The sequence below is a fragment of the Sorex araneus genome, chromosome 2 (assembly GCF_027595985.1).
Source record: "Sorex araneus isolate mSorAra2 chromosome 2, mSorAra2.pri, whole genome shotgun sequence".
NCBI classification, from domain to species: domain Eukaryota; kingdom Metazoa; phylum Chordata; class Mammalia; order Eulipotyphla; family Soricidae; genus Sorex; species Sorex araneus.
Window position 1 is genome coordinate 287,057,464 of NC_073303.1, and position 18,613 is coordinate 287,076,076.

Genomic DNA, 18,613 nt, shown 5'->3' on the forward strand with positions numbered 1-18,613 from the left:
ACCCATGATACTGAAAAAAAATTAAGTATAGCTAGATAAAGAAAAATGCAGTACACACAGAGGAACAAAGAATGATAAAGCACTTATATAAGAACAATGAAGACATAGGATATTGTAGAAACATCTTTACAAAACAAAAAGAAAAAAAATTTCAAACTTGGTAGTAGAGTTATATTTCCAGAAACAAAAAAAACCCCTAATAATTTATTTTATTTTTATTATTATTTTTTATTAGTGAATCACCATGAGTTACAGCTACAACCTTATGAACTTTTATGTTTGCATTTTGTTTATATCCCTCCACCAGTGCCCAGTCCCCTCCACCAATGTTCCCAGTATCCCTCCCACCCTTCCACCCCATCCCCCTCACCCCAACTCTGTGGCATGGCATTCCCTTTTGTTCTCTCCTCTCTCCTTTTGGGTGTTGTGGTTTGCAACAGAGGCACTGCGTGGCCATCATAAAACCTAAAAATTTATGACAATTTAAAATTAAACAGCAAATAAAAGGTTAAAAAGTTATTTTGGCTAATGTAAAATGGTACCAGCTGAAAATTCAGCTTGCACATATACACAGAAAAAGAAACCAAAAATGTCAAATGCATAAATTATATAAAGACACATTATTCCTATTTATAATCTTTTCAAAACGTAGCAATAAATTTAGTAATAGAAGGGGCCAAATAGATAGTACAAGTTTTGTGATATTTGCCTTGGAGGTGGCTATCCCTTTTAGATCCCTAACACTAAATATGGTCCATAGGCCCCATCAGATCAGAAATGATCTCTGAGCACAGAGCCAGGAGTCAACCCTAAGCACCATGAGTGTGGCCCCAAATAGACAAAACACTAACAAAGGATAGTGGAGGTCATAACATGCACAGAATTTGGAAATATCATAAAATCTGAAAATATCAATGTAAAATGAACTGGAATATATAACTAATATTATAAATGCACTGTCATTTACATACCAGCTAATCATATGTATAATCAGTATGATGCATAGCAAATTAGGTTTAGATGTATAAATATAATTGTTATACATTTGTATATATTGTGAAATGGTCACAGTATTTCAAGTTAACAAATTTTTGTACAGTCACAAAATTTTTCTCAGTAGAACTTTATAACAAATAAGAAATATACAAAGCAGAATTGTTAATCATAGCCTTATAATTAAGATATATGTGTATATATAAAACTACTTGAATAGTAGTTTATATATAAGTAGAGTATATAAACATATATCATGTGTATGTATGTTTATATATATTTATATATATATCACATCACTGTCATCCCGTTGCTCGTTGATTTGCTCGAGCAAGCACCAGTAATGTCTCCATCGTGAGGCTTGTTGTTACTATTTTTGACATATTGAATGCACCACAGGTAGCTTGCCAGGCTCTGCCATGCAGGCGAGATACTATCAGAATACTATATATATATATAGTATATATACATATATACTATATATATATATATCATTTAAAAATAAAGTATGGCCAAGAATATAGTCCCTTGGTAGCACTTGCCTTGTGTGAGGACATTTGTTTGATGCTGTGAACTGTTAAAACTAGTAGCAACAATTAAAAGTATAAGCCAATAATCTTGAAATGAAGAATTAGGGGAGTATAAAAATATTTAATGCAAAAGAATGCAGAAAATATTTTAAAAATAGAAAGTTCAGAAAATAAATATCAAAATAATTTAGAAAGTAATCAAAATTGAAGCTGAGATTTTTGAAAATTTTCTTCACTAATAAATAAAACATACAAGTAGAAAATCAATGCAATTGTGCTAATCTGAAACAATTTTATCAAGTTGACCCAAAAGTTCTTTATAGATAAACTATACTGAAAATTAACAAAATATTAGAATTTTTATATATGCACTAAGCACTCACTGTTAGACAAATTTTGACTCTAAAACAAACCTCACATCCTGACCACAATGGACATAAAGTATATTTCTCTGTCAGAATAAAAGAAACTGCAATTTCCCAGATATTTGGACTTTAAATAATGCCTTTCTATGTAATCTACAAGTCAGTAAATAATTCATAATTGTTTTAGGAAAGTATATTTAATGAAAAAGAAGACATCGGGTTAAAACTGACTATAATGTCAATTACTGAGAAAGGTAAGATGCAACTGAGAAAGACATATTGATCTTACAGAGAAAACTCTTAAATACCAAGCAAATAGTTTTAGAGTATTGACTTAGGTGCCTTAGAATTTATCTGCATGGAGAGGTGAGAGAAGTCATAGGATATTTCAAAAAAGATATCATAAAAGTATAAAACTTGTATGAGAAATTTGCATGAGAAAGTGTATTTTCATGTTGTTGAAAGAGAAGTGGAGGAATAAAGGATAGAAGGATGCCATGTTTATGGATCATAACAAACTTAAAATTATTTTCAAATGTTTCTCTAAGACAACTAGAGTGGATAAAAACAAACAGCAATAAGCAAAACCCAACATAAGCCCAAAGACACTCTAGAAAGTTACAAAGTTGAATTAGAAACTAGACAGTCTTATTCCAGAGTGTTCATACTCAAATATGGCAGTATTCTGCCTTGCAGTGAACACAGATCTGAATTCCATCATAAATCTCACTCATCTGTTCATTAAATTAAAGCTAACAGTCTCTAGGTTTCTTTTTTTTTAAATATAAATTTTATTGAATCACCATGTGGAGGGTTACATAGTTCTCAGGATTATGTCAGTTATACAATACTCAAACACCCTTCCCTTCACTAGTGCCCATATTCCATCACCAACCACCTCATTATACCTCCCGCCCCCCCGCCCCCCCAGTCCCCGCCGTTGTAAGTGATAAGTTTCACTTCGTTTACGCTTTATCTTGGTTACATTCCATGTTTCAACACATAACTCACTATTGTTGCTAGGGTTTCCCCCCCAAAAAGAAAAGACAGTCCTACCTTTTTAGGTAATGGATAGCTCTCCATTGCTGAGAATGTAGAGATATTAAGTCCCGCTGTTTGTTACATAACTTTTCTATTTTCCACCCCCCTCGTCCCACGCCACTGAGTTCACACCTGTTTAGTAATCACCACACTGCCTGACAAAGGGAAAAAAAATGAAAAAGATGGTTATTTCACGTCATCAGCCAGCGTGGGGCTCTGGCTTAGTTGATAGTCTGGTAGAATGTCTGCCAGCAGTTTCTGGAACCAAAAGTAATACGCTGGTATCGGCCCCAGCTCGAGATTCCACCAGCATCCCGCTGTTCCAAGTACATAATAATTTATTCTATTGTATCCCATTCCCACGCCACCAGGTCCGTGTCAACTTAATGGACATCATACTATGGTTAACGCCACGCCGCCTTTCTTCCCGAGAAAGAAGGATATTTCTTCTCAGCCGGCGTGGGGATATGGCTTAGTTCAGTCTATAGAGATGGCTACCACTTTGATGGCCTTCAATATTTCAACAAAAGACTTACTGTTCTTGTTAGGATTTCCCACCAAAGTCCGACCAGTTAAAAGGGAACCATTTCATATTGGTTATGATTAAATGACATTAGGTCGCGCGGCCATGGCAGCGGCCTCGCGGCTTTGAATTTCTGTATAAAGTCCAGGGAAAGTACAGCCAGAAATTACACATCACTACAAACTTTAACCCTATTATGGTCCCCCCAAAGTCCAACCCGTTACAAAGGAACCATTTCATATTGCTGATGATTAGATGACATTAGGCTGCCACGGCCGCGCGGTTTTGGGTTTCTATGTAAAGTCCAGGGAAAATTCTGCCTAAAATTCTATCGCTACAATCTTTTACCCTTCAACAAAAAACTTAGTACTATTGTTTGGAGTTTCCCCCCACGGTAAGCCCTGCTAAAAAGGAACATTTACACATTGCTGACAATCAAGAGATATTAGGTCGTGCGGCTGCTATCACAGCCACGCGGTTTTGGATTTTATATGAAGCCCAGGGAAAATTGTTTTGGTAATTGCATCACTCGCTGGCGGCGCCTGGGCCAGAAGCTCCGAGCACACAGTTTGGAGGCATTTTGGAGGCGCCGCTCGTGTCCAAAGTGGTTCAGTTGCCTCCGGGGTCGATCTCACGTGGCGGCACCAGTCTCTAGGTTTCTTTATCCTACATGTTGAGAGATGAGGGCATGCAAATAACTCTTGGTGCTAAATGTCAATTTATTAAATAGCTAAATTTAACTTTATTATTGAAATAGAGGGAAAAATTTTCTAGCATCCTATAGAAACGTTTGAGTTACGACATACAATGTGAGAACATTTTTTATAGGCAAAACATAGGAGAACTACCCTACAAAATGGGTTATAATGTCATAGAGGTAGGAAGGAGACTGCATTTATAGAACAGGAGCCCAATTGAAGTGAATATTAGGACAGACAGTGAATATTCACTGGGTATTAGCATAGCTGGGTGTAGCCCAAAATGAGAGAGAGAGAGTGAGAGAGAGAGAGTATTTATTCTATGCATATTCCCATTAAGCAGAGAATGGAGCCTAATACATAGCAGGATTTCAAGAAATATCTGTTGAATCAATGAATGAATAGTATATAGAAGAGTTCCATTTCACTGCGTTTAAATTTCTAATTGTAAAATTCATATTTCAACCACATGGTGGAGCCATTTTACAGTTATTTGAAAAAAGAGGAACTAAAAATTTACCCAACTAATATTCACTTTTCTCTTCTCAGGTGAACTAATGAAAAGCCTAGCATTATGAGCACTTCTTATAGAGACATTCTTACAGATGAGTCTATATGAGTCTAGATTCATCTAATCAAGTCTATGTATCAGGCTAGTGAAAATAAAAATAAAATAACCCTTGGATATGAAATGGCACATGACCTGCATAAATTATATTTTGAAACATTTCTTTGGCTTTTAACACGAATTCTTTCCAAGACCCCATCTCATTACCTTACACTATTTTTGAAATTTAATTTTTCATACTCTCAAAATTTTAATGATATTTCCTTATTATTCAAAGTTCTAAAATGAAACCAATTTATTGTTGCATTGGTCTTCTAAATAATGCCTCAAGTTCTAAAATATTTTCTTACCAGCCTACTCACTGGTATTTATCTCAGTGACTCAAAATATTGTGTTAGAGTGTGCATCCCTATCTGTAGATCTCCTAACTTTTTTAGGAGGATGTCAACAATTTTATTTAGCGGAGAGCAAGAAGGTGAAAAATCCGTGTGTTCATGTGTGTGTGTGTGTGTGTGTGTGTGTGTGTGTGCGTGTGTGCGTGCACACGCACATGTGCATGAATACATGTAGACACTTTAAATTCACCTTTTTTTTTCTTTTTGGGTCACACAGGCAATGCACAGGGGTTACTCCTGGCTCTGCACTCAGGAATTACTCCTGGCGGTACTCAGGGGACCATATAGGATGCTGGAAATCAAACCTGGGTAGGCTGCATGCAAGGCAAATGCCCTACCCTCTGTGCTATTGCTCCAGCCCCTCATTTTCTTAAAAAGTTTTGCAATTGTATGAGAAAAAGTCAGTTTAGCTGAAATCTACACTTTATCTAATGTACAGTCAATGGAAGTATAAATTCAGAAGCACTTAGAGAACTTGCCACAAAGAAAAATGACATGAAATTAATAGTGAAGAACCTTGCAAAACTCTTAATAAATTCCAAACTGATAGAGATATGGCTCGCAAGAAGAAAGAAAAGAAGGTGGAAAAGTTGGTAGGAAGTTATTATAAGGAGGTTGATACTTCATAAAATAAACTTTAGGCCAGCTAGTTAACCAGAGAGGAACAAAAATTATCTGTTCTGATTTTTTAAAAATATTAAACTAAATCCCATTTATACGTCAATGTACGAAAACAATAATGTGATTAGTTAGTAATGACAGGAGCCAAAAGCTGTTTGGGATTTCAAATAAACAAATTATTTAATAGCAAAATCAGAGGCCAATTGATTGACAGCCCTGCTTAAACCACTGCCATCCAGGGTGACAAGTTTGTGTCCCACTCTGCACTAATTTGAGTTACCAATGTTGGAGAGGACAGAAAAGCAGATGTAAGTAAATGACCAAGCAGATTCACCAAACAAGCTCAAGCGAACTGTAAGACAGGCCCTAGGGAGGAATAAGGAGAATCAGCATCCAGAATTGCTACAATGTCACCTAAAAGAGCAAAAATACAACAAAAGTATGATCCATAAACATTAAAAATAATAAGTTGACAAGAGAAAGTCTACCAAAAATTCCAAATGTAGAATTTGATTGATATTACAGTAGGTATTAAAAATATATTAAGCTGTAACTATATTTAAATAATCAAAGGAAGCTATGCTGAAAGAAGGAAAGAAAGTTAAGATTGGCGACGTCCCATTAAAGAATGATTAGTAAGATTGGAGATATAATGGTATAAAGGGTAGGGCACTGTATACTACTACTATTTTCTTCCCATTCCTCTTCCAAACCCAAACTAGAACAGTCTTGCCTTAATTTTCTGGTGTCAAAAAATATCACTGTACATTGATATAACACATATGGCCATATGATTTCTATTTTTACTATCTGTATGCTTATCTCACTATATATGAACTTTGTCTCTTATAATTAGAAACCTTAATTGTTTATCACCATTATATTTCTACCATATAGTTCATGTCTGGAACTTAAAGGGTGCTCTGTTATTTCTTAAATGATATAATTGCTGAAACACAAATGATTAGAAATTATTCAGAAAAAAGTTTACTTTTAATTTTTGAATTAAAAAATAATAATTTTATGTTAAAATAGCTTAATGTCCAAGGGTGTGAATGTGAGAGTAAGGAATATTTGTATTAAGATTATGACTCCCTTCTTCTTTACATAGAAGAATGTGGACAAAGTAAGAAATATTTTAACATTTAACATTTAACCTGCCATTTATTAAAAATGATGAAAGTGGAAATTCAATAATTCACCATGGCTATGGACCTTGCTATACTTTAGCTTCATCATCATCATCATCATCATCATCATCATCATCATCATCATCATCATCATCCCGTTGATGGTCGAATTTCTTGAGCGGTCTCAGTAATGTCTCCATCCTAGCCCTGAGATTTTAGAAGCCTCTCTTTACTAGTTCTTCCCAATGATTCCACATTGGAGGTTCTTTCAGGGTAAGTGGAATGAAATCCAGCATTATTACTGGTTTTGGCATATGAATACACCATGGGGAGTTTCTGAGGCTCTCCCATGTGGGCACGGAGCTCTCAGTAGCTAGCCAGCTTCTCCCAGAGGGAGAAGTAGGCTATAAGATGTCTTCCAGGAGCTTGGTTTTAAGTCTCTGGATGTGGGCCGTTGGTGGGATTGCACGGCATCAGAGGCAGTCCCTGGGTGTGACTGCATAGCTACTGGAAAATGGGAAATCTGGGCGGAAGAGGTCCAGTCCTGATCTGAGCAGGCTTGGAGGTCTCAGCCCCGGGTCCCACACACCTGGTTTCCTCTGCCAGTACCTTTATGCATGAGGCTCATCCAAACGTGTGGGGAGGGGCCTTGAGCATGGCTGTGGCTAGGCTCCGGAGGTCTTTGGCCTCGGGAGCGCTGCTCAGGGCAGGGAAGGAAGCTGGAGCCCACCCCCTCTGAGGGGCCCCAGGGAAGACAGCTAGGCACTTCAGCTTAATCATCTTTAACTTTAACTTTAACTTTAGCTTAATCATCTTTAATACAGTTAAGTTGGACTCAGTAGTTTCAGACATTGAAGGTTTATTCTGATAGTCCATAATCCCTTTTTTGTTTGGAGTTTTAAATAAGTACATTTAACAAAATTTTAAAATTATACTTCCTGTGAATATGACACATTTACTTATTTATTTTAATGCAAACTTATCAATCTTTGTTTATAAAGGATATACTGCACACCCATATGTTGATCATCACATCTATTTTTTCCAATTTTACATTGTTTGATTGAGGAGTTGACTGGTAACACTATTTGCCAATCTTTCATCCTCAACATTGACAGATTGGAAAGCTGTGACAAAGAACTAATTTAAGTTTATCTTGGGTTTTTCTTTGCAACTTTCATGGAAATAGATGGATGTGCTCCATGTGAAACAGATGATTGTTTTGGGCAGCCCATCTGCGAGATGGATAGCAAAGTAACAATATGTGTCTATTCAGACAAATTTTATTTTATATCAGGTACATAGAAAAAAAATGCACTTTTTGGTATGATAAGGTAATGCTATATCTAGAAACCAGTAATTTCCAATAAAATAAATAAAAACATAATCCTTTGTCCTGTTTTATTAAGAATTAGATTAAGCATATATATAATAGAGCCTTAATATCAAAACAATGATTAGAATATCCTAAAAAGAGCAGTGTAATAGAAATCAGGATTTTCTGAATTTTAGTAATTTCAGTCTGGTACTAACACAAGCTCATTTCACAACAATACTTTATATGAATGTATATAATGCTGATCAATTTCTGCTTCATTGAGACAAAATGCATTGTCTTAGGCATTTCTGGTCAACTCTACATGTAGCAGTTAAAATCTGTTTCAAGGGAGGTAGAGAGATTGTACAGGGAATTTGACACTCTCCTGGCTGAACATGACTGAATTGGTTTTGATCCCTGGCATCTCATATAGGTCCTTGATACTGCCAAGAGTGACGGAATACAGTCAGGGATAAGATCTAAGCACTGCTAGCTGTGGCTCCCAAATCAAAATAAAAACAAACAAATAAATAAAACAATCTAATGAAAGTAGAAAAAGATCAACTTGAAGTGACTTAAATAATAGAAATATTTATAATTTTATATATGTATAGTCTAGTTGATTGACTTAATGAATCAATCCTGCCATTGAAAGTTCATTTTTTTCATATGCAAAGTCTTATCCTCGCTTAGTTACACATTGCTGCAGAAATTTAAAAAATAACTTTGCTCAAAGAACCAAATAGGCTTCTTTATGTCCTTAAAAGATAAAATGATTGGAAACATCTATTGATACCTCTTTTTATTAAATGTTTTATGTATATATAACAGACTGGATCGATTGCACAATGGGTAGGGCATTTGCCTTGCACGTGGCCAACCCGGGTTTGATTCCTCTGTTCTTCTCAGAGAGCCCGGCAAGCTACCAAGAGTATCTTGCCCGCACAGCAGAGCCTGGCAATCTATCCATGGCGTATTGAATATGCCAAAAACAGTAACAACAAATATCACAATGGAGACGTTACTGGTGCCCACTCAAGCAAATCGATAAGCAATGGAATGACAGTGATACAGATTCAGTGATATATAACAGACAGAGAGGCAGGTGTATATAATGAATATACGTGTATAGGAAAAATGGTGCATTTAATAAACTTAGAGGGCTTTTTGTTTACAAACTATTCACTAAAGTGAGAACTTATTGGTACACTCCTAATTGTTTTGGACAAAGAAGTGAGAAGAATCATGTCTGGGTTCATATCCTCACTTTGACCAACACATAAAGGATCAGTAAATTTTTATAATGTCTGAATGAACTCCTACCTTTTATTGGTTGAGTTGAGATTGTTGTAAAATAAACCCAGATTCCCAATGTGAAAATCTCTGAATTACAATGCAGGCTGAACTTTCAAAGTCAGAGTTTTGTTATTAAAATCGGAGATTTTGTTTGGGAAAGAATCAGATCTTCCAAACTGGGAATGAGCCTGGGGGATATGGAAAGCTTCTGAGGCAACCTTCAAATTCTGGCGATTCTTCATCAGATATGACCTTTGTATCCCCATTTAAGATTGATCCTGTTTTGCTAAAGAAAATAGTTATTGCTTCAGTTTTAATAATTGTTTTTGGAAGATACTGCTGCTTTTCTTCAAGATTTCTCTTCTCACCTCTCCTCACCATTCCTTCTCTGCTTTCACTCAGAGTCAGATACAAAGTAAGTCCATGAAGAGAAACTACCACACTCTAGAAGGGACAGAGACTTTTCCCAGTGTATCCAGACAAATCCAGGTGACATAAGTGGAAATGAATATTAAAAGTAGGGGATAAGAGTGAAAATATAAAGTTAGGACAGATTAAATTTATTGATACCAGCCAACAATAAAAATAATCAGATAATCTAGATTTAATGATAGTTTAGAGGGTGAAGAGAAACTCTAAAAGCTCGATTTCTTTTCTGACTGAAATGTATTCAAAATGGTGACTTATCATTACTGTATCACTGTCATCCCGTTGCTCTTCGATTTACTCGAGCGAGCACCAATAACATCTCTATTACACTCAGCCTTGAGATTTTAGCAGCCTCTCCTTACTCGTCTTTCCCAATGATTGGAGGCTCTTTCAGGGTAAGGAAAATGAGACCTATCGTTACTGTTTTTGACATATCAAAAACGCCACAGGAAGCTTGCCAGGCTCTGCGGTGCGGGCGGGATACTTTCAGTAGCTTGCCGGGCTCTCTGAGAGGTATGTATATATCTTTTACTGTATTTGGGATATGAATATGCCTGGGGAGGTTGCAAGGCTCTCCCATGCGTGCAATAGACTCTTGGTAGCTTGTCAGGTTCTCCAAGAGGGAGAACAGGCTATTAGATGTCGTTTCTGGGAACTTGGTCTTATAGTCTCTGGATGTTGGCCATTGGTGGGATTATACGGTGCCGGGGGCAGTTTGTGGGTGTGGTTGCTAAACTACTGGAAAATGGGGGATCTGGGTGGAGAAGGCCCAGTCCCAATCTGAGCAGGCTTGGAGATCTCAGCCCAGGGTCCCGCACACCTGAGTTCCTCTGCCAGTCCCTTCATGCGTGAGGCTCGTCCAAACGTGTGGAGAGTGGCCTTGGGCATGGCTGTGTCTTATTATAATTTTAGAAAAACTCACAACACCCTAGAATATTCAAGTATGCATCTCATGACAAAACTGTGAGAAATAAATTTGTGAGCCCTAGCAAAATTGAGATAATGTGACGTCATTCTTCTCAGTAAATCAGAAGTTATAATGGCAAGTGCCAACAACAAATTGGAAATCTTAAATGTAATGTTGAAAGTTGGATTTCAAGATATCAGGATGTAAGGTAGCACCCAATCCCCACTGGTGGGTGGTGATGATATAATATGAAAAACAGAGTTAAAATAGCAAAGAGAATAGCCTGACAGTTTGGTGGTGCAGGCAGATCCTGCTGTTTCCAGAAGTGAAATCAACTTACAAAAATATTTGCTAAAATATTACTTAATCTGTAAAAATGAAAGAATTTTTGATCAAATGAACTAAAGTTTAATTTGAATCAAAAACAGGGTTATAACCTATGAATTATGTTTGAGATGTGAGTCAGTCTATGAAACAAAAATCTCAAAATGAAGTGGAGGTCAGATTCTCTTGAGGAACTACCCATTTGCACTCCCCTAAAGATACCTGCTGTTAATCTTTTTCTCAGTCTTGTCATAGGAAGCCACAGTATTTTTCTAGGGTCATTTTATGGTTGAGAAAGAACATAATCAAAGCTTACTGGAATAAATGGACACTAGCTCTGAGTTAATATTAATTCAAGGAAACTTAGAATGTCACTGGGTGGTCAGAATAGGGACTTACAAAGACCAGATTTAGTTCAAATTTTTCATAGAGTTCTTTGTTAAAATTATTTTGACTTAATCCTGACTGTGCTCTGGTGTCCCTCCTGCTAATGCTTGGGGGCCCATATGTAGTGCCAGGATCAAACCAGAACTTGCTACATGCGAGGCAAGTGCCTTATCCCTGTACTATCTTGCAGAGAGTCTCTTGAGTTCACGCCTGGCTGTCTTCCCTGGGGCCCTTCGGAGGGAATAGGCTCCAACTTCCCTCCCCACCCTGAGTAGAGCTCCCTCGGCTGAAGACCTCCGGAGCCTAGCCACAGCCATGCTCAAAGCCGCTCTCCACATGTTTGGAAAAGCCTCACGCATGAAGGTACGGGCAGAGGAACCCAGGTGTGTGGGACCCGGGGCTGAGACCTCCAAGCCTGCTCGGATCAGGACTGGGCCTGCGCAACATCTTATAGCTTACTTCACAAACTAGGAGAACCTGGCAAGCTACCAAGAGTTTCCTGCCCACAGGGGAGAGCCTTGCAAACTCCCCATGGCATATTGAAAAAAAGTCAAAACCAGTAACAATGCTGGGTCTAATTTACCTGACCCTGAAAGAGCCACCAATGCGGCATAGTTGGGAAGGACGAGTAAAGAGAGGCTTCTAAAATCTCAGGGCTAGGACAAATGGAGACGTTACTCAGACTGCTCAAGAAATTTGATGATCAACGGGATGATGATGATAATGATGATGAAGATGATGATGATCTTGCCAGTCCCTAGAAAGTGGAGTTTTAAGCTCATTTTGTGATTATTTTGCCACACTTGAATTCATAATTTAAATCTATATACTCAGTTACTGGCAGAAACTTCACACTGATTTCTTGGTCAATGGAGTAGAGGTTTTTCTGTGAAAAAGATCATGTGAAATTTATGAGATTTACCTCTACTTAGGAAAGTAGCAACCAAAGCAATGGTACTTCCTATAGGGACTATAAAAATTAGTGCCAATACCAAAGACTTTAAGGTGATTTCCTTAACAGCCCTAATCAACTATCACTTTGTCTTGTTTAGAAAACAGGTAGATCTTGAAGAATGACAGTGGATTGTCACACAGGCTTCACTAGGAGGTGACTCAATCTACAACTTCTGTATCTGAAGTGATTTCATTGCCTGATAAAAATGAACTCAGCATCTTTTTTTTTTTTGCTTTTTGCTTTTTGGGTCACACCCAGCGATGCTCAGGGGTTACTCCTGGCTTTGCACTCAGGAATTACTCCTGGCAGTGCTTGGGGGGACCATATGGGATGCCGGGGATCGAACCCGGGTCGGCCGCGTGCAAAGCAAACGCCCTACCCGCTGTGCTATCGCTCCGGCCCCCTGAACTCAGCATCTTAATAAAGCTGTTATTAGATTCTATTTTCTCCAAACCTACTAGAAATATCCCCAGAGGTTACTGAATTTCAGTTGACAATCCAGAAAGATACCTTCAGTGTCCTAGAAATTATTGTGTGAATCTATAAAGTATATAAAAAATGTCATAAATTGTGTTGTACCATGCGTGCCTGATAAAACTTCAAATTTTACATTTAATATATTACTTTGTATTTATTATGGAAAACATACACAAGTAAATAAGAACATATTATTCCTCTCATGAATTTATCATATTAAATCTGCTGAAAATAGCCCGTAGGATATATCATGTGTCACCATGCGACTGCAAACTGAAGAAGCAACAGAGCACTGAATGTCAGCTTACAGAAGGTAACTAACATGAAAAATATTAGGCTAGCTTTGCTTCCTTGGTTCGGGGACTCTTGCTAAGAGATAATGATTTCTGCCAAGTGTCTAACAAACATTTTTGAAATGGTAAGATTTTGTTTTCTATCAGTAACCAAGAGGCTACAAGGTTTTCATTTATTTTAAAATTGTTTTCTGGGCATCGTGATTTGCAATATTGGTAATGGCAGGTTTCATGCATGAAACATTCCAGCATGGCACCCTCTAGCCAAATGTCAGCTTCTTTCCACCATTGTTTCTCTCCCATTGTCCCCCATGCCCTCTACAACAATATGCTTCCTACTAAATACCAATTCTCAGTTTCTGTTGTCATTGGGCATTTTTCATTTCCTTACTATGCTCTTTATATCCTCATATGAGAAAGATCATTCCGTATTTGTCCCTGTCCTACTAACTTCACTCAGCATGATAATCTCCAGATTCTTCCATGTAGCAACAAATTGTGTTGTTTTAAGATGTCAATGAGGGTTTTGAGTACTTTCTCTTTCTAAAGTTTCTCAGGAAACCCTGAGGGTATTTGGAAAAGATCCACTGCTTTGGGAAATCTGACAGTTCAGAACTGGTTTAAATGTACCTCTGAACACAATTCACTTGTAGGTAGGTTAAATTTTGAATCACCTTTTCTTACAGGCTGGTATGGTTGATTACAACCTTTCTCTGTGCAATATTTCCATCGGGCTTATGCTCAGTGAGACTCTAAGTTTTCAGTTGCATTTTTAAGGCAGTTTTGTTTATTTCTTTTATTTTTTAGAACTCCCTTTATTTTTGTTTTAACATGGAATTCTTTGGCATATGGATGCCAAGAATAAAAACTGTGGATTTTTCCTTGAAACTAAACACCACCACCCCCTTTTTAAACATCAGTGCTGGCATTCACCCTTATTTGAATAGAAATTTCTTACCCCCTACACAGCACTGGTGATTACTGCCAGTGGGCTATCTCAGCTTTTGAAACTCAAATTCATTTCAAAATAGTTCCTTGAAAACAAAAATAGAATAATAGAATTCTAGTGCTGGGAAAGCTAACATGATAGAAGATACAGATTTAAAAATTACTTGACAGGTTATGTTTCTGGATTTTTAAATCGAGAGAAATGCTTAAATGCTAAAAAAGTAAGCACAGGTTTTGAGATATGGAAAGAATGATGGAAGGTGACTGATTACCCTTAACTGCTAACAGAGACATCAATACGTTCAGACAAAACAGTCCCAATTGCCTTACTCCTGCCTAGTCTTTCTAATTCTTCTAGTTTTGAGTATTAATTAGCAAATGAACTAATCCCAAACCACTCCAATGTTGGCAATTTACACACTTATCCTCATTTATGAAGAAAAGTTAAATTACCTTAAAAAACTGACAGTGCTGCCAACCCACTTGGTTGTTTAATTTTTATTTAATAAGAAAAAGAAGAGAAGAACTAATTGACTCTATATTCTCTTCTCTGCACTCACTTTGTGTTTCGTATTTTTTTCCCCTTGACTTTGTGAGGGATTATCACAAGAGAAAGAATTTTCATGGAAAAGCTATTGCTATAATGTGCTGATTGTTACATTAATTTTCCCCTCAGCTCTATTGCTTGGCAGGAATCTTGGACTTTGCTCAGGAACTGCTTAGTGAGCTGGTTGGTGGATGGGATTAGTTTAATCTCCTCTCACAAACCTCCCAATGCTGGGGAAGACTGGGGTGGAGGAGGCACAATGGTAAAACAGGGAGGGCAGGGGAAGAAAGTTTGCTGATGACCAATGCCAAAGCTTATTTCACTTGAGAACAAAATTTGAATAGTGAGGAAAAGGGAAGGAGGGAGTGGAGAGGATGGCAGTGGTGGTGCATACCAGCGTTATAATGGGATGGTGGTGGTGATCACTTCATGATTTCATTGTGCTTGGAGCGCCTCCAAGCTCTGGGGGTAGGGAACAAGTGATGGGGAAAATGGGGGCGTCTGCAAAGAGTAGAGTGATGATTAGAATCCATAAACAACGAACACCAGTGGAAAGGGAGGAGAGGAGAATTTCTGAATATGGAAGGAAAGGGGAAAGGGGAGATTTGACTTATTCACCCTGGTGAACCTTATCAATCACCAAGGTTGTATAGCTGGGGACCATAATAGTTCCTAAAATTTCACGACAAGCAATTTTAACTGTTTTGTGATTTATTAGAAAATATATACATATACAGCTATTACCAGTGTTGTGGCTGGGCCTCAAAGTATGTGAGTTATATTTGATTTATATATCACAACTTGTTAAATACAGCATTTAATACAAAATTTTGGAATAGACTGCTTTCGATTCCAAGTTACAATATAGGAAGTTGGCTAGTTTTTATAGATGAGATGTGTTGGTAGCTTCTAAAAAAGCTGCATGCCGAAAGTAGACTATAGACTGAACATGAAGGCCACTCAATACCTCTATTGCAAACCACAACACCCAACAGGAGAGAGAACAAAATGGAATGCCCTGCTGCAGAGACAGGGTAGGGTGGTGGATATTGGGGTGAGGGTGGTGGGAGGGATACTGGGAACACTGGTGGAGGAGAATAGGCACTGGTGGAGGGATGTAAACAAAATGCAAACATGAAAGTTCATAAGTTTGTAACTGTACCTCACAGTGATTCACTAATTAAAATTTTAAAAAAATATTGTTCTGTTCTGCAATAAGCAACTGTAAACTTGATTAACAGTAAGACTAAAGGGTCAGACTATGGTTCAGAGACAGAGGACCTGCATTGCAGTTGCATGCCCTGGGTTCAATTCCAGACACCACATGGTTGACAGGACCTCTGAACATCAATCCAAGAGTAGCCAAGGAGTATCATCAGATGTGGTTTAAAAACAAAATGAAAACTAAGTAAACAAAAATAAACAAAAATCCACTACTGTAAAAAATCACAAGGGCGGCGGACTCGAGGGAGAGAGGGAGATGTGATGATGTGTGTTGTCATTCTGTTGTCCTTGAGCACTCGGGACAGCTCTCTCACTCATGCCGCTTGCGTTCGGTGCTCTTGAGCCACTGTGTAAGGACCATATCGGGATGGCTCCTCCTCGTGCTCTGCTTCTGTGTGTGCTGCTGTGCTCTTTTCTGTCTGTGTCTCTGTCTCTGCCTCTATAGCTTCTCCTCTGGTCTCTTCCAATCTCTCTCTGTCTCTGCTTCTGTGTCTTCTTCTGTCTGTGTTGCTTCCTTAGCTTCTGTGTCTTCCCGTGTGTCTTGTGTGTCTTCAGTGTCTTTTCTTGTGTCTCCTTCTTCTTCTTCTGTCTCCCGTCAGTGCCCCCCATCTTCTCCTTCAGTCTCAGTTTATATAGCAAATCACATAGGGCAGTAACACAAAGGTGGGTTGAACATTAACAAACAACAAAGAAGGGTAAGACCCTTTCTAGAGGAGATTAACAAAATCTCACTAAGGAGATTTCTAGGAGATCCACTCAAGGGTGGGGTCCAAACAAGGGTGTGTCAGGGTATGAGCTAGTAATCTGCTTATATATTTATAGTAAATTTGCTTCTAATATTTCTAGCAATGTCATTCTGTATTATCACAGTAAGAGATATATCAGATTTAAAGTTTGGTTCTTCCTAAGGACATTCACTATATATTCCAGACCACAGTCCTCAGGCCAGGTTAGTCTTCCTAACCCCAGCAGGGTCCTAGTCTCGTCGTTACTTTTGGATCATGACAGCATTTGTCTATGACCATGCTCTCAACTTATAGTTGAGTATTGTGGTGCTCTGGCCTGGCCCATTTTGATGCCAGGGTACTTCACAGCTTGCCCTGGGTCCATTCTGTCACCAGGACCCTGCTTTTGGAGTGCTAGGAACTAAGGGCAATTGAGTTGAGAAAGCAGATGCTCAGGAGTAAATATTATTGGAGTCAATCAGCTCCCAAGTTACAAAGCATAATATTAACTGTCTTCCTGTATCCATACAGAAAGAGCATTGCTCCAAGGTAAATTAAGTTCCCTGTGGCAAGGCTAAAAGAACAACCCCCAAGTTATCCTACACACTACTACTGCAAATTACAATTTACAGTCTAAAAGAAAGCGGTGAGATGCTCCCCCAAGACTATCCAAAACTGAAGAGTAAAAATTTGAGATGCTGCTCAAGAAACTTAATCTTTTCAATATTATCAGTCATGTTATATAATTAAATTTTGCTTATGTCATTAAAGACTAAACATTTAGATTTGAATTTGTAATGTGGGATATTTTATAAATTTTACCTACATATTTGTTATTTCTTCATTCATATCTCATTTTCATACTCTATTCTTTCATTCCTTCATTTTCATTCATATTTCTGATTTCAGATGTCTGCCCATAAGAAGCATTTAATTCTTATGTTAAAAGAGGCAGTTAACGTACATCAAGTGAAAACAAAATGTTGAATGCATTTTGTATGCATTTTGTGAACCTTTTTAAAATTTTTTGCTCTTTTGAGAATTTACTCTATTGTCGCCCAAAATAACAAGAACATAATAGAAAGTGACTTCGTTAGTATGAAAACAACTTATATAAATTGAAAACCGGTCTAAATAACTTAAACCGCAAACTTCAGAAAGAGAAAGTGGTGTCCTCTCTTTCTTTGTCTGGTAAAATTAGGGTGCCATAAGAATCAATGCATATGCAGTAGCTTTTTGGGAAAGTCAGATTTGGTAGAAGGAATGGTGACATGAGCAGTCGAGGAACATACAATGGACACATATCTCATGTATAGAAAATTGTAGAGAAATATCATTAAGGGTATGAGTTTTAGTATGGTAGCAAGGACAAAGTAAATTGAGGAAGGCTTCATTATGGATTGTCCACTGACACTTTACAGCCATGGCTCTGGGATCATGGAATTACAAAGAAATTCATACAGCCCTATGCCAGCCTGATCAAAGCTAAAAGAATGTACTTAAGTACATTCTCTTAGAGCAGTTGTTACATTCTCCAAACCACATGCTTCCGATCAGTCTCTTTTTGCTTTCTTAACTATAGGTTCCCTCCAATATTTGGAGGGTAGTAAATAGACAAAGTTACAAGTAGCTTTGATGATTTAATTATGGTTTCTTGACTAGAGATGATCCAACAGAGTATACAGAACTACGAGTTCTACTTCATACTTTTAAAGAACTTATAAATTCATTTTTCCCAGTAACTCACTTTTTCTTAACTGTACATTTAGTCTTTAAATCATTATTTCTTTTCTAACAGCAGTTAATTATTTTTTGACTTTATTCATTTTGTAGTCAATTTATCTCAAAAGTTTAGGTCCTTAGTTTAGCTTTTTTAATGATATTTAATAAATTACTGCTTTAATACTTTTTCATAGGTT